Source organism: Triticum aestivum, chromosome 5D (genome assembly GCF_018294505.1).
Source record: "Triticum aestivum cultivar Chinese Spring chromosome 5D, IWGSC CS RefSeq v2.1, whole genome shotgun sequence".
Taxonomy (NCBI): domain Eukaryota; kingdom Viridiplantae; phylum Streptophyta; class Magnoliopsida; order Poales; family Poaceae; genus Triticum; species Triticum aestivum.
In genome coordinates this window covers 458871605-458877696 of record NC_057808.1, presented here as the reverse complement: position 1 = coordinate 458877696, position 6092 = coordinate 458871605, and the positions used below count along the sequence as shown (strand labels likewise).

At 47.3% G+C, this 6092-nt stretch overlaps 2 long non-coding RNA genes across 2 annotated transcripts; one reads left to right on the top strand and one right to left on the bottom strand.

Moving 5' to 3' along the window:
• Window positions 1–1124: 1124 nt before the first annotated feature.
• LOC123125509 (uncharacterized) lies at window positions 1125–2612 on the top strand. The gene is made up of 4 exons (XR_006461425.1): window positions 1125–1515; window positions 1870–1953; window positions 2035–2085; window positions 2330–2612. It is a non-coding gene; the product is annotated as an uncharacterized lncRNA (long non-coding RNA).
• On the bottom strand, window positions 2572–3320 carry LOC123125510 (uncharacterized). The gene is made up of 3 exons (XR_006461426.1): window positions 3179–3320; window positions 3009–3097; window positions 2572–2902 (listed from the first exon to the last, which is right to left on the bottom strand). It is a non-coding gene; the product is annotated as an uncharacterized lncRNA (long non-coding RNA).
• Between the last annotated feature and the right edge of the window lie 2772 nt (window positions 3321–6092).

Sequence of the window (6092 nt, the reverse complement as noted above, 5' to 3'; positions counted from 1 at the left end):
TGTGCAACTACCTTTGTGGTTAATCTATCATACCACTACTCTAAAATGTGTTGTTGTGGAGTGCGGCGATTTGTGCCCGGACTCAGATGAGCCCGGGCGTGAGCAGTACCTCGAGTTGACATAGAAAAAAAGTTCAATTTTTTTTGTGGTGCAAGATGCTCCTGTGTGTGAACTCCGTGCAAAATTTTATAAAGTTTGGACATTCAAGAAGCTCGTGGCAAAAGAAAAAACAAATTTTGAATGTCTGAGAAACTTTTTAAAATCGCACTGTTCATGCCTGATTTTGTCTTTTTGCCATGAGCTCCTCAAATATCCAAAATTCAGAAAATTTTGCATGAAGTTCACACACAAGAGCATCTTGCACCACAAAAAAATTCAGAATTTTTAAAACTTTTTTCTATTTCAAATCAGGGTACCCCACCTTCTCCCGCCGGTGTGGCAACTCGTGGACGCCGAGGCGCATGGAGCCGGCGTCCTCTTCCTCGTCCGGCCGCTCGTCCGGCTCGCCCTCCCTCTCCCCGTCAAGCCGGCCGGAGCCCCAGGACACGCCGACCGGTCGGCGCACCCGCGGCGGCGGCATCCACATCAACGAGCCCTCCCCCACCTCTGCCCGGCTCATCAGGCCGAAGGTGGAGCCGGGCCTCGCCGCAGAGTACGAGGCCATGGCTCGGGCTGGCTTCGACGACGAGGCTGCCCTCAAATGGGCTCGGGATGACTACCTCCGCGACGAGATGGTCCGGCAGCGCCGAACCCTCGAGGAGATAGCCGCTCGCTGGCGTGGGCGCGAGGAGGACGGCGTTGTTGTCCTCGACGACAGCAGCGACGAGGATGCACTTGGGCTGTCCAACCACCCGCGCATCGGCGACCCTGGGCAGGAGAGCAGCAGGGACGGCGGCCGCGATGGAGGCGGCGACGACCACGGCGGCGGCGACTACACGAAGTTCTACAAGCTCCTCGGCATGTAGAACTTCAGGGCGGCGAGGAACGGCGACGGCGGGGCCAGTAGTGTTTGTTCAATTTGTGGCCGAGTTTTGGTTTTGAAAGAACGAAAAAACGCCGTGGAGTTTGGCGGTTGGGAGCATAACATCCCCACGCCGCGGTTTTCGGCTTACCCCGTGCGGCGCTATTTGGACGTTCTTGTGGGGCGGACGGCTGGAGATGCTCTAAGTGGACTAATCCCGCGGTGCCCACATCGCCCACCTAGTTTACCAGCTGAAGTAGCCAAGCCCGTGAGGGGATAAGGCACCGCCGCCGCCTTCCACCTCCGCCATGGCCACGCCGCCGTCGTCCACCTCCGCCATGGCCACGCCGCCGTCGTCCACCTCCGCCATGGCCGGCCTAGCGCCACCGTCCACTTCCCCCATGGTAACCCTAGTTCCCCCCTTCATCTCCACCATGGACGCCGCTGCCTTCTTCCTCAATGTCCGCAAGAGGCCCATCGACCAAGAACCAAAATCAAGATCCAAGTGGAGAACAGTCAAAGAAGAAGCTGTAGCAATCTCCAAAAATCCCAAGGTAATCCCTTATTTTGGCTCTCGGCAAAATTGTTGGGTGAGTTAATTCAGCGATCTGAATTGTAGGCGTTGAATTAGGATGCCACTGCTTGGACTTTGAGCGTGGTTCCTTTTCCTGTTGTGTGTGAACAGCTGAACTGTAGGCGAGATGGCATATTTTTATTTAGTATAGATAGAAGTGTGCTGACTGTTGAGTGATATTTATGATGCAGATCAGTTTTTCAGGGTACCATATTTTGTTATGCCTTAAGCCCTTAGCTGAATGCACCAATTTGTTGGATGCCTTAAGTAAATCCATCCTTTACTGAATGTTTTGTGAAACTTGTGCAACTTGACTGAATGTTTTTCTTTTCAGTGCTGCGATCTACTAGTCCACTAGTTGATAAGCCTACAAACCGTCGAGACTTTGATTGCCTACAAAACTGGCTCAGAACAGCCGGTTAGTAAGTTTTTCTTTTGTTCTTCACAAAGTTAATAACCACAAGTAATCTCGTAATTTCTCTATTTTTGTGTTTTGCAGACCTAGAAAGATGCAAAGGTGTGTCATTAGAGCCGGAGGGAGAAGATCAAGGTATATATTTCTGCACTTGAATAAAAAATTATCCAAATCTCATATGCCTATCTGTCTGCAGAGATACGTCAAATTTCAGATGTATGACAAACTGTTTCCCTCATTGTCTATCTATTACTGGAGTATTATTGTTTAATGCTAACTGTTTGGAAGCTGCTCATTTTTCTCTGTGTTGTACTTCTAAAATTTGGCAAGTCGCGAGTTCTGATTCAAGAGTACTCATTCATGTTCTCTTTTTTGTTAGATTTTAGTCAGCTGAGTTGAAGAAGCAAGTAAGCCTGAAGAAATGGACAGATTGACATTTATACATCAGGAAGATATGAACAAGCAATCTTGTTGTGAACCAGAAACAGGTAGAAGGTGATAAGGTGGGCGTCGGAGTGAAAAGGAGCTCAGGCTGAAGGATTGATCTAATTACTGGTTATGTTGAGCAAACTGAATTTTAGTCTAATTTGTACCTGGATGCTTGTAACTTGTGTTGTTCCAGAAATAAACTGAACTTGTCTATAAAAATGTCTGAATGTCAATTTGCCGTGTTTTGTCTGAGGATATCCCTTTGTTGATGAACTTAGAGACTGATAATTACCACACACATACCACTAATGTCTGATACAATAACTTAATTAGTACTACAAGCAGACCGACGAGTGTTAAGAGTCTGATTACCACACGGAGTACACTGCCCTGATGCTGACATGAATTAGGCAGTTCTTCAGTTATTAGCCTCCATAGTCTCATCTCAATCTCTAATAGTAACGCTGACATTCACTACTAGTGAACCGGTCCATCAGCTAGTCTTCTTGTTCGCCTCCTGAATCTAATAAAAAAAAAGGAAAAAAGAAGGCAGATAGAACCAAAGGTAAGATCTAAAGGCCAAGCAAAAAAACAGATCAAAACTCGAGGGAAGAAAAAGGGGTTGTTACCTCGCCGGAGCCGTTTGCCTGAGGAGGAAGCTGCGCGCCGGAGCCGTTTGCCTGAGGAGGAAGCCGCGCCCGAGGAACAACAAATCCAGCTGCATACGCGCCGGAGGAAGCCGCGTTAGTAAAGAGGGGCAATCATTAGGGAGGGGAGGGTTTTTAAGTTGGAAAAGAACCATTTTCGCCCTCCATCAGCGTGGCAATTGCAAGACGAACTTCCTCCTGAATTTTGGGGCGGTCTTTTGCTGTCTCCTCAAGGATCGCCTTCTCCTTCTCCAGCTGATGGATTTTCTCGTCCTTCAAATCTTCAGTGTTTGGGGGGGGGGGGGGGGGGGGGGGGGGGGCAAATGCTAAAAATGTTCTAATCTAAGTCTCCCTAGCGATAGCTGGAACGTAAAGCGCGTGCAAGGCAGCCATCCCGTACGGTTCGCCGCCGGCTGGCATGCTAGCCTAGAAGACTGGCAAAGTTGGAACGGAGAACAAAAGAAAATTGTAGAATAGCAGACGAAGGAATAAGATTGGTACCTTGCAGCAGAGAAGAAGGAGACGAGCGCGAGCTTCTGGATTCCTTGCTTCTGGAGGACGGGGCTGCTAATGGTGAACCTCTGGACCGTGTTTTGTGGGTAGTATATGAGATGAATCATCCGCTAAAATCTGTGAAATATAATACGTAAAGATTTCCTAAATTGTAATGGACAGAGCGGATGGCACTACAGCTAATCAGACCGAAAACGGAAAAGGGCGCGGTATGCGCACATGCGCTCCCTCCTCCCGGCGGGATGTTCCCAGAAGCTGCGGCGGGCGGTGAGAAGAGCTTCATTCTTGGTTTGATTAGGTGAAGCTCGACCATTCAGGCGCATGCCCAGCAAAAAATCAATGTATATAGCTGGTTTGCGCGAAAAAAGTAAAAACACTCAAAATTTGTTATGCTAGAGGATCGAACTCAGCGAACACGTAGGGCTAACCACCTGGACTACGACGAGGTACTGACCAATTCCAGGGCGAATATATAAAGTATATTGTAGCAGCGCAATTTATTACACACGTAAACATTTACTGTAGCGCTTTGATTTTAGATTATTTGAAAACTTTTGCAAAAAAGAAAAATAATCACGAATTACAGGAAAAAGGTTCATTGATTTTGAAAAAAAAAATCGGATTTTGGAAAAAGTTCATCGATTTTGAAAAATAGTTCAGGATTTTGAAAAAAAAGTTTATCGGTTTGGAAAAAGAGTTCATCGATATTGAAAAGTTCATCAATTTTGAAAAAGAGTTTGTCGATTTTGAAAAGAGTTCATCGCTTTTTTAAAAAGTTCATCGGTTTTGAAAAGAGTTCATCGATTTCAAAAAAAGTTCATCGATTTGGAAAAAATGTTCATCGGTTTTGAAAAAGAGTTCATTGATTTTAAAAAGGTTCATCTAAGATTTTGGAAAAAAGTTCATCGATTTTGAAAAAAACTCATCCACTTTGAAGAAAAAAGTTCACGAATTTACTTCGCAATTTTTTTTTTCACGAATTTGAAAGAAGGGAGAAAAAAGAAACAGAGGAAAAATGATGAACAAAAGGTAGAACAACCCAGTACATTAACAAACGAGGCGGTCTGCTCGTTATGGCATCGTTCTCTGTTGGAACGCGTGGCAGGTTCGATTCCTCGCTCGCTCGCACTTTTTGCAATTTAAAACAGAAAAAAAAGCTGAAGGAAGTGGGACGGGCCGGCACGCTAATAAAACCAAGCATACGTGGGGTGTGCGCCCTGTATGAAATGGCCTATATTCGGCGCTATTTGGCGCTTAAGGCGCCGAATAGGATCTGGCGAAGGTGAGGGCGGAGGGGTGGCCGGGTGGGGAGAAGATGCTGTTAGAATTAATAGACTAGCTCCATAGCAATTTTTGAAATCTTAAATAGTGGCCCATGTGTAAAATGGCAAGTGGTGGTGCTAAAGTTTAGTCTCATCTCGGAAGTTGAAAAAGAGTTGGACCTCTTTATATAGTGGGTTTTCTTCACCACTTTAAGTGGTGTGTTGAGAAGAGAAAGAAAAGACCACACGCGCGCTCGCCGGGGCGTGGCGTGGCGTGGATGGCCCGCCGAAATTCGGTCCATTGCCTTGCAGGGGCGCAGCTTCCTTTTGCTGTTTTATTTTTTATGTCTTGGCAGACAAGTTAACGATTTCTTGTCCGGTAAGTATACGAATTAGAAACCAAGTCGGTTTGGGATTGTGATCGCGACACAATACCGCCTCTGGTCCTAATATATATACAGCTACCGGCGCCGGCCAAAGACACACCGAAAACACCTAGGGTTTTGCCTCATCTAGCAACTTGCGCCGCCGTCGTAGTCTACTCCATCCCAAACGCCGATGTGCATCGGCGCGTGGAAGAGCAGGTCTCCGGAACCTTCGTCCTTGCGATCCTGCACCGGGAGAGGACGAATTAGGTTTTTGGGAAGCGCTCTGCGCGACTGCTCAAATTCGTCATCACTAGTCGTCTTCTGTCCAAGTCGGGCAGTGCTACTCATCGTCGTCTTCATCGCCGTCAGCAGCAGATCGTCGCCAACATCGTCATCAACACCGTCGCACCCACAATAGCTAACGAACAGTACGTCCAATATCATCTGTTCATGTCTGTCTCTACAGCTGTTGTTTCGTGTGCGCTGCTGTTCTGCATGATTTGTTGTTCTTCTAGATTGCTAGATTGTTGCATGCTAGTATCTTTTCTAGTCATGAATTATTTACTGGAATTAATCATGAACTTTCCTAATTTTTCAACAGATGCGGTGGTGCTGGGCGCCGGCTGCAGCTCGACCACTCAGATGAGTAGATGAGGTGGCGGCTGACTCGGGGTGGACTAGTGGTGCCATGGTGGTAGAATGGAAGGGGCGCAGGGCAAGGGTGGCAGGCGGCTAGATCTCTGTAGTAGTGGAGTAGTGGAGTTGGTGGGAGCCTGGGAGGAATCGTGGATGCGGTCTAGGTCAAGGCGTGGGAGTGGGTGGGCTTGTCTGGGCCGTACGCCACGGGCTGGGCCTTTCGGTATTTCGGTTAACCATTCATTTTAAATGTTTACTTAGTGAGATGCCATTTTTAAGTATTTATG